Source organism: Eutrigla gurnardus (genome assembly GCF_963514095.1).
Source record: "Eutrigla gurnardus genome assembly, chromosome: 8".
Classification (NCBI taxonomy): Eukaryota; Metazoa; Chordata; class Actinopteri; order Perciformes; family Triglidae; genus Eutrigla; species Eutrigla gurnardus.
In genome coordinates, this window is record NC_139922.1 from 4219085 (window position 1) to 4237914 (window position 18830).

General features: G+C 43.6%; 1 protein-coding gene across 2 annotated transcripts in view; it reads left to right on the forward strand.

Annotated features, from left to right (window-relative positions):
* Positions 1–12440, forward strand: part of LOC311016674 (tumor necrosis factor receptor superfamily member 14-like) — a 38874-nt gene extending 26434 nt beyond the window's left edge. The window contains exons 1-9 of one of the 2 annotated variants that reach the window (XR_014597526.1): positions 490–608; positions 7498–7590; positions 9354–9479; positions 9667–9825; positions 9937–10021; positions 10110–10246; positions 10342–10370; positions 10480–10583; positions 10873–12440. The gene's annotated coding sequence lies outside the window, so the exon portion shown is untranslated. Of the gene's footprint in view, positions 1–489; positions 609–7497; positions 7591–9353; positions 9480–9666; positions 9826–9936; positions 10022–10109; positions 10247–10341; positions 10371–10479; positions 10584–10872 lie in introns of those variants that run through there. The other variant, XR_014597525.1, reaches the window with a different exon arrangement.
* The last annotated feature ends 6390 nt before the right edge of the window (positions 12441–18830 follow it).

The window sequence follows — 18830 nt, forward strand, 5'->3', positions numbered from 1 at the left end:
AAAAAAAAACTAAATTTGTATAATGTTGTACTTTTCTTCCATGAGGTTAAACATTATATAAATGTAATTTATGAATCCAATAACAAAAAGGCTTTGAAAACTCTTTCAACGTATGGACCTCTCTAAATATCCTTACATAATACAGATCTGCCAATGTTGCTCTTATCTGTTTAGCCTTGTATGACATTCTGTGTACTCTTTTTCAATGTAGAATTGTTAAAACAAAACCATAAACAGTCACATGACATGTATGGGCGCATACTTGATTTTATTATATATTTATTTTATTTTTTCATTTTATGTTGGTGTATATTATTTGTTTATTTGTTTCTTTTTATTTCTTAGTTAATGGGAAGAATACTCTGGTTCACAATCATAGTAATGCGTAACTATCGTTAAAAGGCGTAATGCACCTTTAACGATAGTTGCCACCCGCCGTTTAACAGGAAGAAGCCGGTGGGCGAGTCCTGCTGACGTCATTTAGGTACTTTGCAAGTTATGAAAAAAACTTGGTTCAATTTGTACATTTGTGGCTCCTAAATGGAATACTAATGGTTGAAACTACGTGATCGCAGGAGTCATCATGTTTTCTACAATATCCGTCTTAGGTGAGTATATTACGGTAAACGAAATGCGTCTTAAGGTAACCTTAGCTTAGCCACATACCGTAAACACTACTGTCTAATAAGATAACCTTAGCTTAGCCACATACCGTAAACACTACTGTCTATTTAGCTAACCTTAGCTTAGCCACATAGAGTCGGGACTGCGGTGAGACCGTAATAACAAACGATCCCATCCGCCATTGCAGTCAATGTTTCGGCGAAACTGACTGTAATATATAAGTCGACTTTATGTGCATTACAGCTATTTAAAACAACAGGAGTCGTACGGTGAGTTGTGAGTGGCGACGGCTCGATAACGCCGGTAAAGGTGCTAGTGGACCAGGAGACGAATGTTAAACACCTCAGATTTTACAGGATATTATGGGTTATATAATAATAAACATTAGTAGTGAGTTTCTATTCTTTCACATTTGCTAGGGGTCCTCAAATACAGGTGAAACTTGAAAAATTAGAATATCTTGCAAAAGTTCATTTATATATATATATATATTATATATATATATATACACACTCCTCCCACAGGTAGAGAGGGCAGCAGTTATCGCCCTCTTTCATCTCGCCGGGTTTGTCTCACTGTTTCTGCGCCTCTAAGCGACACCTGCACGTGTGTTTGGGTTGAATCGAGGGTCACATGACCGTGTTTTTTTTTTTTTTTTTTTTCCCTCAATAGAAACTTTATTTATAGATTCCAACCACAGTCAGAACAATGACCGTATATAATACAAATACAAATAGTATGGCATCAAGACATAGTTAACATAAACAAAACAATATATAAATTAAATGAGGTTCATCTTCTTCAGGATGTCAGCGTTGCGTGATTCTCTCCAGATCTTGGTCCTGAAGGTCCGCATGTTGAACTGGATGATGACTGGACGCGGTTTGTTGTCATCTCTCGGCGTCCCACTCTGTGTACCGTGTCAACCAAGAATCCCACCTTCCTTTTTTTCATCCGGTGCAATCTGGCTCAGTATTTTGAGGACTTCTTGTCTCACATCTTCGTTTTCTTTTTCTGGGAGGTTGATGAGACGCAGATTCCATCTTCTGCTGTATCTTTCTCCTTCTTCGGTTTTTTCTTTCAGTTCGTCCACTCTTTTATCCAGCGTTGTCACTTTATCCTCCGTTTCTTTAGCTTGAAAGCTGAGCCCTTTCATCACTTCTTTTGCCTCTTTAATGTCCGCTGTGTTTTGTTTCATTTGTTGCTCAAAGACGGAAAAACTCCGCTTCAACTCACATATGGCTTGGAGGATGTCAGAGTTAGAGACCGTGTCCTTTCCATGTTTTCTCCGCACAGTCTCTTCGGGTTTGGACTTTTGCTGGGAGTCTCGGGAAGAGGAGAACACAAGCCGTAAAAACCCTCTTCTGGCTCCATGTCCATCACCAGATTTCCTTTGTTGATCTTTTTTGCGTCTCTCTTTGTCATTTCGGCTCACTGCTGCAATGTTGACGTTAGCTTCGTAGGCTAGCTTGTAGCTTTGTCGCACGTGTCGGAGAGTTAACAATGTTCGTAGGTCGTCGGAAACTTCAACTTATCATCAAAACTCTTCTATCCTTGTTTGGTGGATGTTTAGCTTTTTAGCAAGCCGTACAAACCGTTGGCCTCGTTAAATTACCATTAGATACTCGTTTAATGCTGCAGAGCTTAGCACGTCTACTGCAGTCGCCATCTTGAGCGACCCCCGCAACTGTCCATGACTGTGTTTTCAGTCTACGGACGCTGTTCCTACTTTGGTGCGAGGCCATGTGACCCATTTCAAAGTGCCCCAATGTCGTTTCACAAGGTGTACATACAGAACACACACACACACACACACAAATCAAGACAAACAAGAAATCAAAATAACCTAAATTGTTTCAAAATAAACTTAAAATGCTCGTCTTTGGTGATATAATAAACACTGTTAAATGTTTCTGACTCCTCACTGCTTCGGTTTGTGGCTGCCTGGCACTGAGATGGGGGGGTCAGCCTTATATATTATATAAAATCATTATATGCAAAAGTGAAACCTTTATTTGTTAGAATTTAGATTATCGCTTACAGCTTATGAAAACCCCATATTCAAAATCTTGTAAAATTAGAATATTGCCTGAAATCAATAAAATAAAAAATAAAACATTAAATGCAAATATGTCGGCCCTCTGAAAAGTATAATCATGCATATGAACTCAGTACTTGGTTTGGGCCCTTTTTGCATGAACTACTGCCTCAATGCAGCAATGAGCCAGGCCTGCATAGAATCGATCGCCGCACATGCCAATGCCTAATACATGCCAATTAGATTTGTGTCTGACTTGATCCCGACTTGCTCTGACGTCAAATATTATAATTATAATATTATTATTATTATTATTATTATTATTATTATTATTATTATTATTATTATTATTATTAATAATAATAATAATAATAATAAATATGCTCAGCAGGGAACATTGTTCTACACGGACCCTTTTTGAGGAAGCCAGGGCTCTAGAGTGCGACCATATAGGGCGCACATACGACCAAAAATCAGTTAAGAGCAGCTAAATATGTTCCTTGGTCGCATCGGTGCTCCTAACATTCAGCTGGTCTGTTTATGTGTGTAGCATAATGTTTTTTCCCCACAGCATACAGAGATAAGATACCGTAAGATACCGGTCCTGTCTCACTGTCTCCCTGTCTTCCCTCGCGCCGTAAGAAACGGTCCTGTCTCACTGTCTCCCCTCCCGTAAGATACCGGTCCTGTCTCACTGTCTCCCCTCGCGCCGTAAGATACCGGTCCTGTCTCACTGTCTCCCCTCCCGTAAGATACCGGTCCTGTCTCACTGTCTCCCCTCGCGCCGTAAGATACCGGTCCTGTCTCACTGTCTCCCCTCCCGTAAGATACCGGTCCTGTCTCACTGTCTCCCCTCCCGTAAGATACCAGTCCTGTCTCACTGTCTCCCCTCCCGTAAGATACCAGTCCTGTCTCACTGTCTCCCCTCGCGCTGTAAGATACCGGTCCTGTCTCACTGTCTCCCCTCCCGTAAGATACCAGTCCTGTCTCACTGTCTCCCCTCGCGCTGTAAGATACTGGTCCTGTCTCACTGTCTCCCCTCCCGTAAGATACCGGTCCTGTCTCACTGTCTCCCCTCGCGCTGTAAGATACCGGTCCTGTCTCACTGTCTCCCCTCCCGTAAGATACTGGTCCTGTCTCACTGTCTCCCCTCCCGTAAGATACCGGTCCTGTCTCACTGTCTCCCCTCCCGTAAGATACCAGTCCTGTCTCACTGTCTCCCCTCGCGCTGTAAGATACTGGTCCTGTCTCACTGTCTCCCCTCCCGTAAGATACCGGTCCTGTCTCACTGTCTCCCCTCGCGCTGTAAGATACCGGTCCTGTCTCACTGTCTCCCCTCCCGTAAGATACTGGTCCTGTCTCACTGTCTCCCCTCCCGTAAGATACCGGTCCTGTCTCACTGTCTCCCCTCGCGCTGTAAGATACCGGTCCTGTCTCACTGTCTCCCCTCCCGTAAGATACTGGTCCTGTCTCACTGTCTCCCCTCGCATAAGATACCGGTCCTGTCTCACTGTCTCCCCTCCCGTAAGATACCAGTCCTGTCTCACTGTGTCCCCTCGCGCTGTAAGATACTGGTCCTGTCTCACTGTCTCCCCTCCCGTAAGATACCGGTCCTGTCTCACTGTCTCCCCTCGCGCTGTAAGATACCGGTCCTGTCTCACTGTCTCCCCTCCCGTAAGATACTGGTCCTGTCTCACTGTCTCCCCTCGCATAAGATACCGGTCCTGTCTCACTGTCTCCCCTCCCGTAAGATACTGGTCCTGTCTCACTGTCTCCCCTCGCATAAGATACCGGTCCTGTCTCACTCTCTCCCCTCCTGTAAGATACTGGTCCTGTCTCACTGTCTCCCCTCCCGTAAGATACCGGTCCTGTCTCACTGTCTCCCTGTCTCACTGTCTCCCCTCGCAACGTAAGATACCGGTCCTGTCTCACTGTCTCCCCTCCCGTAAATTACTGGTCCTGTCTCACTGTCTCACTGTCTCCCCTCGCGCCATAAGATACTGGTCCTGTCTCACTGTCGCCCCTCGGTCTCCGGATCACCGCGGGCGGGCCGACATTGTGCAGTACAACCAGAGGCAGGCTGGGAATGCTGCCTTTACTGTCAGAGCGTCATCGTTCAGAATTGTTAAAAAGCACCAGAAACACAACCGGGACAGGTGGGGGGTTTGGCCGAGCAGCCCCCCCCCCCCCCCCCCCCCCATTGCCACTCGTTTCCACCTGTGGTCTGTTCCATTTGCACAACTGCAGGTGAAATTGATTCCCAATCAGTGCTGCTTCCTAAATGGACAGGCTGATATCTCAGAAATATGATTGACTTGCAGTTACATTATGTTGTTTTAGTGTTTAGTGTCTCAGAGTTCCACAGCTTATCAAAAAACAAACCTTATTTAATTAACATAGGCTAGGGTGCGATCAGTAGCGTGCCTCGGCACGATCGCCCCCCACAGGGGGTCCCCTGCCGCTTTGCACTCCCACTGCTTCAGCCCAAGCTGGTTGTACGTCTTCACGTCCTAATACTACACACGCATGGCTTGATGTTGTTTTGAAGGAGCGCCGTCTCTGCATATTTCTAGTAAACACTCGACCTTCATCAGCGCATGTGAGCACGAGCGGATCTGTGTGAGCAGGCAGCGCGAGCACAGCAGATTTTGGACGGAGACACACAGCATTTTTATTAGAGATAGACCGATATGGTTTTTTCAGGGCCGATACCGATACCGATTATTAGTAGTCAAGGAGGCCGATAACCGATATTCGGAGCCGATATTCATTTGCAGTAAAAGTGAAAATACTGGTGTCAAAATTTTGAATAATACAAACACCAACACTTAACTTCTTTTAAATGCCTTTAAGCATATGTTTATTAAACAGCTTTTCAGAATTGTATGTATAATAACATGTATAATATAATAATAATAATATTATAATAATAAGCTGCTTCTGTCTATGAAATATGGATATTCTTTTGAGTAGTGTCCATGGGCGTTTTGTTTTGCCAGAAATGGTCCTTTCCTCTCCCTGCCCTAAATATGTGTGTATATAGTGTACTTCTTCTGTGCCATTTATGTATTTAACTTTCTCTATCACTACAATAACTCTTTGACCGTCATTTGCTCTGCTGTGAACTCCTCCGTGTCTCCCGTTTGGGCAAACACAACAACTCACGGCCAAGCGTAAATCAGGCTTTCCGATTGGCTGTAAAAGCCGCTACGGGAGCCAATAGGAGTGTCCGAGACATAAACGTGACTCTATACGTCACTAGCAAGATGGCGGATGAAAATAATGATCGATATACATAAACAAACGGAGAAATGCGCCACGGAGACGAGGAGACATCTAGTCACATATTTTACAACTTTACGCATTCGTTTTGTTGTCAGAAATAAATCGCTCACATGGACAAGCAGGGTACCGTTGTTTAGCCCCGTTTCTCTAGTTTAAGAGGGAAAAAAACGCATGTTTCTAGCGCAAACCATTACGGAGTTATGACGCTCTAAAGACAACATGATATTTTGTAGCGTCTACGCTACAATGGGTCTCCGTTAACAGACACCTCTGGAGGGACTGCGAGCGAGCTGAGGAGCCGCTTATGTTTGTGTTTTGGGCTCATGGTAACGTTACTAGTAGTTGTGAGTTGTAAAGGACTGGGATGTTTATTACAATTTCAGGAGAGTCTGCTGCGTTAACTTATCTTCGAAACGTATATCTGCGCTCCGCAGCTTCTCCACTCGGCGAAACTTTTTCTCCTCGCCGCCGCGTGTGTGAGCAGCACTGAGCATGCACAGCTTTCACTGCTGATTGGCTGTTACCCATGCCGTGGCTCTGTGTGTAACCAATCAGATGGTGCTGTGGGTGGGACAATGCTGGAGACAGAGTAGTGGCTGCAGACAGAGCGGCGCGGCTCCATCAGAGCCAAAATAACCCAGTTTTAAATTGATCTCTTATCGGCCGCCGGATTAAAGAAAAAGGCCGATGCCGATTTGCGTCAAAATGCTGAATATCGGCGCCGATAATCGGCCCGGCCGATAATCGGTCTATCCCTAATTTTTATTATAAAAGTACCAGTCCGGTTCCGCTCACACCACGAGTCTGAAGAGTGCAGCAGCTTATCAAAATACAGTGTCAACTTTCCGAGTTTTCAAAGTAGAAAGCGACATTGTGGTGGTTCAACGAGGCGGAATGTCATCAGAACAACATCATGCGCTTAAAGTACACGAAGAAGAACGTAGCGGGAGCGCGCCGTGAGGATTGTTGTGGCAGCGCGCCTTGCGGAGCAAGTCTACACTGCTGCGTGGAGATGAGAGGGCAGCTCATATCGGCCACTATACGGCCAGCATTTTTTTTACAATATGGATCGGCCATAAAATTTAATTGGATCGGCCGATCCCGATCCACCTTAAAAACCTAGTATCGGGGGCTGATCCGATCTGGGTATCGGATCGGGAGATCCCTACTCTCAAAGCTATGAGGTGATTTGGCCTTAAGGTTCCTTTTAAAACAGAAAAGGTTTAGTTTTCCTCCATTTGGAAGTTTGGATGAAGAATTTGGTCAAAAGTATCAGGTTGTTTAAAATCAAGTCACTGTTTATGTCTTTCATGTTGATACCAAGCATGTTGTCTTGTGAGAGGAAGTGGTTGGATTTTAGGTGACGGCCTAGACGAGCTTCCTGAAAACTTCATTTGACAAAGAACCGACTCGTTTGCTGCCAACACCCATTTCACTGAACTGAACACTGATACTAGCATTACTGCCTATTAAGCTAACCTTAGCTAAGCCATATTTTTAAAGTGAAGATATCAATTTTCTAGCGTAAACACTCACTGTTTCTTTAAAAGGTTGGATTGCTGCCTTGCTGGCAGCAGGACGTTGCTGTCTTTCCAAGGAATATACAACGATGGAAGGACAGTGCTGCCCGATGTGCAAAAAAGGTAAACAACAACAACATAGTTAGCTAACTGTGCTCTGTGGAGGCTTTCAGGGCTGATTGGCTGACCGGAGGCCTGTTGCACAAAACCTTGATAAGGATTAAACCTGGATTTCCCTTCATCCTGGCTGAAGTCAACTGTGATCCAGTAGCATGAAAGCATGTCACATGTTATGGTCTAATGTACCATGGAGATTTATGCTGTGGAGCTAGTTCGCTCTAGACCAGGGTCAGATCCAGGATCTATCAATCTGGTCTTGTATCTCAGTATCTTAATTGGGAAACCAACATGTTCATTCCAGTTATTCCACTGCTCGTTACATATTACCATCCAGGAAGTAGCCTGCTGTCATTATTTAAACACTGTGATCATTATTTTACATTCAATCAGCCTATATTCATACATGTAATTAAATTCTACATGTGATCGTCATGGTAACAGTTATAATTGTGTTCAGCTGTTCATATTGTTCAGTAAAGGTTCATCAGTTTTGGACCGGCGGTCCGATAACCAGACTGTGAGCCTCCCTAGCTATCTCTGTGATTCTGGTGTAATGTTGTGATATACCGCTGGGGGCGCTGTTGTAAAGTGTGAGTTCACCTTGTACACTATATTGCCAAAAGAATTTACCCATCCAAATAATATAAATCAGGTGTTCCATCACTTCCATGGCCACAGGTGTATAAAAGCAGCACCTAGGCATGCAGACTGTTTCTACAAACATGTGTGAAAGAATGGGTCTCTCTCAGGAGCTCAGTGAATTCCAGCGTGGTACTGTGATAGGATGCCACCTGTGCAACAAGTCCAGTCGTGAAATGTCCTCACTCCTAAATATTCCAGTCAACTGTCAGTGGGATTATAACAAAGTGGAAGTGATTGGGAACGACAGCAACTCAGCCAAGAAGTGGTCGACCACGTAAAATGATGGAGCGGGGTCAGCGGATGCTGAGGCACATAGTGCACAGAGGTCACCAACATTCTGCAGAGTCAATCACTACAGACCTCCAAACTTCATGTGGCCTTCAGATTAGCTCAAGAACAGCGTAGAGAGCTTCATGTAATGGGTTTCCATGGCGATCAGCTGCATCCAAGCCATACATCAGCAAGTGCAATGCAAAGCGTTGGATGCAGTGGTGTAAAGCACGCCGTCACTGGACTCTAGAGCAGTGGAGACGTTCTCTGGAGGGACCAATCACGCTTCTCCATCTGGCAATCTGATGGACGAGTCTGGGTTTGGCGGTTGCCAGGACAACGGTACTTGTCTGACTGCATTGTGCCACGTGTAAAGTTTGGTGGAGGGGGATTATGGTGTGGGGTTGTTCTTCAGGAGCTGGGCTTGGCCCCTTAGTTCCAGTGAAAGGAACTCTGAATGCTTCAGCATACCAAGAGATGTTGGACAATTCCATGCTCCCAACTTTGTGGAACAGTTGAATATAGTGTATGTTCCTCCTCAGCCACCGTACCTGTCAACGTTGTCATTGTAGTCTACGTAGCTACGTCACTCTTCATCCTGGTTTGGCCTTTGTGCTACCAGTAAACCAGACTGGTCTCGTTGGGATACATTGAACTGAGTTCAGTCATTTATCTGGAGATCTGGATTCTGCCCCCAGGTCTTCACACAAAATCTGACTTTTGCCACAAAGTACTTTGTGACAAATTGCTGAACAATATATACAGCTCTATTGCTTCACTTTGTGACATTGGTCTTTGTGTGGGAAACACTGGTTGCTGACTCTGGATCTCATCCTCTTTTTGCATCTGAACAGGTTCCTACGTTAGAGAAGACTGCACAGTAGATTTTGGGACCGACTGCCAGCTCTGTGACAACAAGACCTTCATGAACCAATCCAACAGCCTGAATAAGTGTTTCCCCTGCAGCTCCTGTGACCAAGGTACCTCCTTCCTGTACCCATGAACTGTTCACCCCCATGTAGCACCCCATGCTCCACGGTGTCAGGCTGTGAATGGAAACATCCAGCATGCTGATGAGTTGTACGCCTCCAGATCCGACACGCTGGCCCTTTAAGTTTGCCTGAACGTGTTTGCATGAACATTTAACGGCGGTGTTTCTGCTTTCAGCTCGCGGCCTCTTCGCCCTGCACGAGTGCACGCCAACAGCTGACACCGTGTGTGATGTGACAGCAGGATATTTCTGCAAAGCCTTCATGGAAGATACAGGATGTAGTTTGGCACAGAAGCATACAGGTTGTCCAGCTGGTCACATGATCAAAGAACCTGGTGAGAAAGCTTCCCTTCAGACTAGTCTGACAGGAGAACAGGGAACCAGTGTTCATGTAATGTTCCAGTGTGAGAGGTGATGAGGATTATTGTGGATCTTGTGTGTTTCAGGAACCAACAGAAGTGATACGGTGTGTGAACCTTGTCAGCCAGGATCCTTTTCCCTCCATGGTGTGGACTGCATTGTTTGGACTAAGTAAGACTGTTCTTCTAACCGCCGGCTCTTCTGCCCTGGAGCTCTAACGACCTCTAGATTCCTAAAGCCTAAAGTCTTTTGTCTTCAGGTGCCCAGAATCCCAAGTAGAGCTGACAGAAGGAAGTACGACCAGTGATGTCATCTGTGGAGCTCTTCTAAGAAAACATTTATGCTTTATCCCTTTCTCGTTGTTCCTTGTTGCAGTTGTTGTCCTCGTGATCTCAGGTTCGTGATCCTTCTGCATCCATTAGTGGAACGTTTGTTTCTCCTCATTCGATGCTCACTTCTGTTTTTATGCTTTTCTGGCTTTTGGATTTCAGGATGTCGACGCTGGGTAAGAATATATCAGGTACGTACGTCGATTTAAATTCTCTGTTGGTAAATGTGTCTCAAACAGGCGTCTTATTTAATGTCTCTTCTGTTTCTCCCTCTATGTATCGATCACTTCATGTTGGCAGATGGAAAATTAGATGAAGGAACGCCTCATCCCTTCATCCCACCAGACACCTCTGCAGCGTCCAATCAACACGCAGAGAAACACTCACATCCAGGACCCAGCCCGGTACAGGACCCAGTGACATCCAGGACCCAGCAAGGTCCGAGACTCGCCTCGGTACGGGACCCAGCAAGGTACGGGACCCAGTGACATCCAGGACGCAGCGAGGTCCGGGAGTCAGTGAGGTAGGGGACCCAGCGTGGTAAGGGACCCAGTGACATCCAGGACCCAGCGAGGTCCGGGACTCGCCTTGGTACGGGACCCAGTGACATCCAGGACCCAGTGAGGTCCGGGAGTCAGTGAGGTAGGGGACCCAGCGTGGTAAGGGACCCAGTGACATCCAGGACCCAGCGAGGTCCGGGACTCAGGGAGGTCCTGGACCCATCGAGGTATGGGACCCAGCGAGGTACGGGACCCAGCGAGGTCCGGGACTCAGGGAGGTCCTGGACCCATCGAGGTATGGGACCCAGCGAGGTACGGGACCCGGTGAGACTAAGGGAACACTTAAAGGTCACTCCAGTGTTTCCCGCAGGATTTTTTTTAGCAGCGGTGGTGTGGTCCCCGAACCCTCTAGGGGGGTCCGGGGGCATGCCCCCCCGGCTGATTTTTTTTGTACCCTTTACATTGGAATGCATGAATCTGGTGCACTTTGAGAGGAGAATATGCACTTAAATCCTATTCAAACAGTCCTGTGTATTACTGTAGATGGGATTATTGGTGTTGTAACTTTGCCTTTTGTGTCTTCATTTACAGATTTTTATATTTTTGTATATAAAAATATATATGCATTGTGCATTGTGCACAGTGCATCCCTTAAGAGCTTGTACCAGCCTTTTAACCTCTGAGCCCTAAGCCATTTTTTAGATGTTTTGGTTCGCCTGGATTTATTCTCTTATTAAGATTGCATTCATCACCCTTATAATGCATAGCTGTCAAGCTATCATTTATTTGGGTCACAACCTGGACTATCAGAATATGTGTGCTGCAGTGATGTCGTTTGAATGTAGGAAATTATCAATTAGACAGTAAAAAAAAAAAGCAAATAATATCTCACAATTATTTATTGATATGACACAAAAAAGGCAAATTGATTAAGCTTGTTATTGCTTAAAACACTTCTTCTTAGTCTTGGGAGTCAAAAAGTGATGAGAAAATTATAAAATAAATATAAGTTATACATAATAGAAACTATTCATGATCTTTTAAGAAGTCCTTAGGTTTTTTCCCTGCATTTATGCTAATGACCACATGCTTACAGGCGATTAGCATAAATCCCTAACTAAAATACGCGATGAAAACGGATTTTATATGGCAATAAAGAAAAACATCGGATCTAACAGTATGGATTCATTTTTCAAAGTTCCCGAAAATACCTAGGCTATAAATTCCTGACTGGATATAAGCTCCTGTAAAGGCTATGAGTGATCCCAAAAAGAGCGACAACACGCACACACACACATAGGCCTACACACACACACACACACAATACTAGAGGAAAAACGGCACGGAGGTTGCGGTTTATAGATACAATAAAATGATTGGGCTCAGAGGGTTTTTAACACTGGTGGTCATGTAGCGACACATTTTAGCAACTTACTTTCTCTCTCTCTCTCTCTGTCTCTCTCTCTCTCTGTCTGTCTCACTCTTTCCTTCTTTCTTCGATCTTCCGCTTCACTCGCTACTGCTAGAATCAATGTAACTTTGCAACCGTGTAGGGTAGCCTACTGCCAACAACTGCCACACTCGCTGTGTATTTTTCTTCTTTGATGTTGGTTACGTGACGATGTGCCGCGTGCTGCGCAATTGACGTTACGCGCTGTACATTTTCTAAAAGGAGCTACGTAAAAAAAAAAAAAAATTTCTTTTCTTTTTTTTTTTTTTTAAAGGATTTTTATTGCGGCGGAGAAAATTCAGCAGCGGCGGCGCGCCCGAAACACTGCACTCCCCCTAGACTATCCGATCTGGGTCCAGGCAGGATTGGGCCCATACTCCGGATTGTGTGACTAGTGTTATGCTCCGTACCGAGTTTATGAACGGTAGCTTCCTTGACCCGGTTGGAAGAGGTGGATTTCAGGATGTCGAGTGTTGACTAGAAACATGTGCAGACTCGGCAGTAAAGTTCCAGTCAAGTTCTTCTTGTTCTCCTGACGACTCTGAGACGGAGCTTCTTGGAACTACGTGAAGCCGTGATCATCACTTCATCATCCAGGATCTGGTCCCACACTCAGGACCTGTAAAAGATCTTGAACTGACTTGATGTTTTTAAGTATGTTTTTGTAAGTTTTTAACAAGTGATTTGTGTAAAATCATTTTATAAACGTGTGAAATTCATTGAATGATTCAAACCGATTTTTTCGGTCGTCTGTTCATATTCTGTCCAAAGAGAAGACCCCATGGTGGGACTCTGGAAGGGGCGGAGCTTAGCCTCTACAGGACCAAACTAATTAGTTTGGGCTTCTTATCACTTGACAATATGGACTGTAAATGCTCCCCATCGGTAAATATGCAGATATGTGAGGACCCCCTCAAGATGGGTTCCCTGGAGCCCACAGTGAGCCGGAAGCCATCCAGGCAGTGTTGCCAGGTGAGAAATGTAGGATTATCGTACCAGAGACATAAAATTATCGTATTTTGAGGGAAATTATCGTACACCCGTCATAACCAAAATAACAAGTCTATTGATGCGCTGTAGTCACTCTAGTGTTGAATAGCGTCTAACATGTTCACTCATTTTCAGCGCTTCTTCTTCCAGACTGGCTCTGCTTCTTCTTAATTTTTTTTTTCCTTCACTCATGGGGCGGGTGCAGCGGACTATTCAGCCAATCATGGCCGTTGTTCTGAGGCAAACGCATACACGTCACTCGTAGCTCACATTTAGAAAAGCACGATTGACTGGAATTTCCAGCCAATCGTGAAACAGATGCCTTCAGATTCACAAAAAAACTCCGACAGACAGTTGCGACAGGCTGATTACAACCAATTACAACCACACATTCACGGAATGGTGAAATTATCGTATTTCTGGTCTTTTTTGGGATTATTGATCGTACATCGTACAGAGGGCAAAATTATCGTACAAATACGATAATTATCGTACACCTGGCAACACTGGATCCAGGGGCCTCATTTATAAAACTGCGTAGGATTCTTACTAAAAGTGTATGTACGCCCAAAAGCCAAAGTTGGCGTACGCCAAAAGAAATCTCATTTATAAAACCATGCCTGCGCACAACTGTAAGGAATGCTCCCTACAAGTGTTCGTACCTGAATCTGCCTCTTATCCCGCCCTGTACACGCCCATTTTTACGGCCAATGAAAGCACCTCATGCATGCTGATCTGTATATTAATGAGCCGGCATCAGTGGCAGTTCTCGGCCAAGGAGGGACCAGTGTTTAGCCACAGGGGCACATAAAAATGGCAACAAATGATATTTAAAGATTATAAACTTCATTTTACTTTAAAATCATATAAACATTTAATTTGTACAAGAGTTTTCACTTCACAACTGTATTTTTCTGTCCACTCTCTTAAATTGATGGAGATCATGCCCTAAGTCATCGAAATCACATATAAACATTTGTTTTACACAAGAGCGGGACCAAGTGCAGGAGAGGGTCATACAAATGAAAACTACAGTACAGGGTACAAATACAGTGTGTCAACCATGTGAATGAAACTCCAGGGTACAACAAAGGGTTCAACAATGTGCCATTTCCTATTTAATTGATCACTTTCAGTGTGAAGAAACTTCCCAAGAGGCTGAGCTTACAGGAAGGGTTACAGCAATCTGTCACAGTCTAACAAGCTCAAAATCATCTCTTAAGTTGATGGAGCTCATGCCCTAAATCCTAAACCTAAAGGAGGTATGGCTATAGAAAAATGATAGTGTCAATTCAATGTGAGCAAAACTCCAGGGTACAGCAATGTGCCGTTACCTCTTTATGGAAGCCCCACTACTGTGGACAGTTGAGTTATGTGATCTGTGGTTCAGGTGTTCTACCTGTGAGGCGACAGTGTTACCCACGACACCACCGTGCAGCGTTGTCATGATACAGAAGTGAAAATAAAAAATAGGAACATAGAAGAATTCCATTGTAAGAAAAAACAATGCTGCTCTTTTTAAAAATGAATTTCTCCTTAACACTTATACTCTCCTCAAAAAGACCCCTCGTGGACAAAAGTGTCCATGTGAAATTTCACCATAAAATAAATAAAATCCTTCACTTGTTTTTTGCTAAATCTTTTAACCGACTTCTCTCCTCATGAATACCAAATAATAATGAATTCATAGAATGTTAACCCTTTAGATTGTTACTGAATGAAGTGAATGGGAAGGTCATGGGAAACACTTTTCTTCTCTCTCTCACACACACACACACACTCATTTCTCAATTCACAGATTCACACCACACTCTACATCCATAAGAACAAGCCAACACCATTTCAGTCGAATACATTTATTCCATTGGCCTGCAGTGCTCTAGAACACAGTGGGAAGGGAAAACAGAAACATTGTGTGTAATTTCTCCATAGGAAAAAAAGGGAAAACGATATAAATGCATGTATGACCAAAAAGGATAAAATAAGCTGAGAGGTAATAAAAGCTACAATTTTGAAGCCCCAGCTTCAGTTTGAAAGCCTTATAAACGAGAAAAATTATGTTTTTGGTGCAGCATCCATGGATGAAAAAATGTTATAGTTAAGTTATTATATTAAGTCAATGGGACAAAAACGTCTGGAGGCTGTATGTAACAATTTATATATATATAGAACTACCTCAGGAAAAAAGAACAAGATGGTAATATAATAATAATTTTCAATAAAAAGAAATTTTCAATATATATATATATATATATATATATATATATATATATATATATATACACACACGCACACTACCGGTCAAAAGTTTTAGAACACCCCAATATTTCCAATATATTTTAACGGTAGAAAAAAAATTTACATGTCTCTTGGCATTGGGCAGTTAAGTCCAAATCTTGAATGGAGAATTCGCCAGAGCACCGAAAATACGTCTTACAGTGGTGCCATCTTGGCCCCCTCCCTCCCGGTTACTTTTTGATGAGTCGGGCCTGCACAGAATCGATCGTCGGTGATCGCCGCACAATGCATGCTGGTTAGTTTTGTGTTTTTTGTATAACTTGTAATAACTTTATTGAAGACATTTGTCATTTTTCTGACAAATACATACACATACAACACAGACACACACACAGACCACAGCAACAACATAAAAACAGATGAGTTTAGATGAAGTCAAAGACAGCTGACTTCTCTGTATAGGAGCATTTCCAAAATACATGGGAAATATTTTCATCTGAGCTTTTACAGAAAGAGCATTCAGATTCATATCCAGTGTATACCTCACACATACACATACACATTTTGCTGGGTAGAATCTGTTAAGTAATTTAAATGTTACTTCTCTCACTTTATTAGTAAGCACATATTTGAAAGGCCAAACTTTCTTCCATTCCATTGTCTATTAAACTGTTCCAATATGGAATTATATAAAGAACAGTAACAATGTCTTTATGGAATAAGGTCAGTTAGTTTTGTGTCCAACGTGATCCTGACGTAATTCCCTTCATGAACAATGTCTCACGAGATCAAGGCAGCCACAGGTTTTGGAGCCAGGCGTCGCAGTTGCTCTTAACCACAGCAAGACCGGGGCATGATGGGAAACACCTGGCTCCTGCCTCTGATTGGCCCTTAGTTTTTACAACAAACCCCACATGCTTAGTAGAAAATGCAAATGTCCTGTGTGATTGTATAAAATGCTAGATGGTGGGATATTAGTCTCTACTTTATATTTGTATACTTATTTGACTCTTTCTTTCCTGACTCGTATGAAGCATCTTCATTTGTAAAACTTCCCGACTGTTAAATGTTGGAATACAGAACACAGGTAAATAACAAAAAAAGTATGCCACACGAGAAAACTATTAGAAAATAAGTTTGTCAAAGATGCTGAGAAAAAACCCACTGTAACATGAAGATCAAGTTTGTCTTGTCAGGTTGATGAGGTGAGAGGAAACAGAGAAGCCAGCCTAGGAGCGTGGAGCGGCGATCGGGTCTCCCCCGCCCACTTGGGAACGGACTGGTCGTTGATTGGACGCTGGTTGGTCGTGCTGGGGATTGTAGGATTTTGATGTTGGGATTTGTAGTTTTCTAATGCGGGGCCCGGTATTATGATAGAAGTGGGTTTGTAGGGGATTCTTAGTCATTCTGTGCTATTGGGATTTTGTGAGTGTAGACTGTGACCTAATTGGACTTATTTCCCCCACCTGGCCAGACAGCACACCTACCTGGGAGGGTGGGCAAGGACCTCACACGCCCCCTTATTTATGTACATTGCTGTGGGGTGTCTGCATTTGGGAGAGCCGGGGGGCAGGACAGTGTGTCAGGACACAAACACCTTATCAGACTGCCTCACTGAACTACAGGTCAACCCGGTACTGGTTAAATGGATCAGAGACTTTCTACAGGACAGATCACAGCATGTAACGGTCAATGGCCAAATATCCACCAACATTATCATAAACACAGGGGTCCCACAAGGTTGTGTCTTATCACCCATTCTTTTCTCCATCTACACAAACAAGATAACCTGCAACCTGGACAATATGACACTTTTCAAATATGCTGATGGCATGGCCTTGGTGGCTCACCTGACGGACTCTAACAGCCTAACAGCATATCACCAGCAGGTGGACTCACTCATCACTCTCATTGAGGAGAGCTTCTTAGAGCTTAACATCTCTAAGACCAAGGAGCTCTGCTGCTGCAGGCCACTGCAGCCACTGAAGATCAAAGGGCAGGAGGTGGAGCAGGTGGAGGCGTTCAGGTATCTGGGCATTGAGGTGGACAGAACCTGTCCTTCTCTGTCCACACTGAACACACCTACAAAAAGGCACAACAACGTCTCTTCTTGCTGAGGAAACTGAGGAGTTTTAATGTGTGCAAAGAGATTTTAACAGTTGTTTACAGATCACTCATCGAGTCAGTCCTCACTTACAACATCTCATCCTGGTACACCTTTCTTTCCGTCAGAGACAAATCCAAACTGTCACGCATCATCAAACATGCAAGTAAAATAACAGGCACCACACAGTCCTCCCTCTCAGACCTCCACACACAGGCAGTCAGACGTAAAGCCACCTCCATCATACATGACCCTTCACATCCACTCCACAACTCATTCCAACTCATTCCTTCAGGCCTTCGCTACAGGGTCCCACTAGCTTGGACAAACATCTTTTTTAATGTCCTCATTGTACGTATTGCACTCTGTTTATTTTTATTATATTTTGTTGCTGTTTTTATGTTTAACTGTGTTTTTAACTTGTTTTTTTTTTTTTCTATGTACATCTGTGAACACGTCAAAGACGAATTTCCACTGCTTCTTGCAGCAATAACCTTTAAATTTCTGATTCTGATTCTAAATTGTGTGGTGGGTTGCAATTGCTATGTAACTCCTGGAGTTTGCCCTGAGTGGGGTGCAGTGATTGTGTGATTTGTTTGGTTTATTTTGTAGCCTAATTGGTGTGTTTTCTTTTGTCTTGATTTATGCTGAATGCTTTGCCTGTCTTGTGGCTTGTCCCTAAATGCTGATAACTACCAACTAGCCTATGCCACTTTAAGTAACCCTGGGTGGGTATATGTGGGTGGGCGTTAGCCATTGTATGGGGTACTGAGGCATTGCTCATTCTGTGTGTGTGTGTGTGTGTGTTTGTGGCTGCTGGGCTTCCAATAAAGTGTGTAAACTCATTTCAGTCTGGTGTTGTGTATCTCTGAGCGGATAGAAACTGCGTTAGCTAATAGGCTAACGTGACATACCCTTTAACCCCAGTGGAAGAAATGAAAACAAAATCTTAAAATGGCCATCAAACACAACATCACAACTGTAGAATTGCAATTGGCTGTTCTTTCCCCTTAAAGCTCTTGACATACTTTTACAAGAAGTGCTTTAAAATAATTACAATAAATTAAATTTGTATTAGTAGTATTGGAATGATTTGTCGTCACAGTTGGAGCATTAATGTTTGGTCTACAGCATTCTTAAATGTGAAGAGGGAACTGCTGCAAACGTTACTAAAAAAGGATTGGTTTCATTTGAGCCAATGTTTTAGTTGAAAGACTGTGGACTCAAGAAATCACAGCAAAATGGCACAAAAACATCTGTATGCATGTTTTTATTATTAGCTGCTTGTCTCAATCATAAAAACATGCAGCACTCAGCATAGTTCTACTGATATAATGATACAAATACAAACAACTGCTGTCCAAGAACA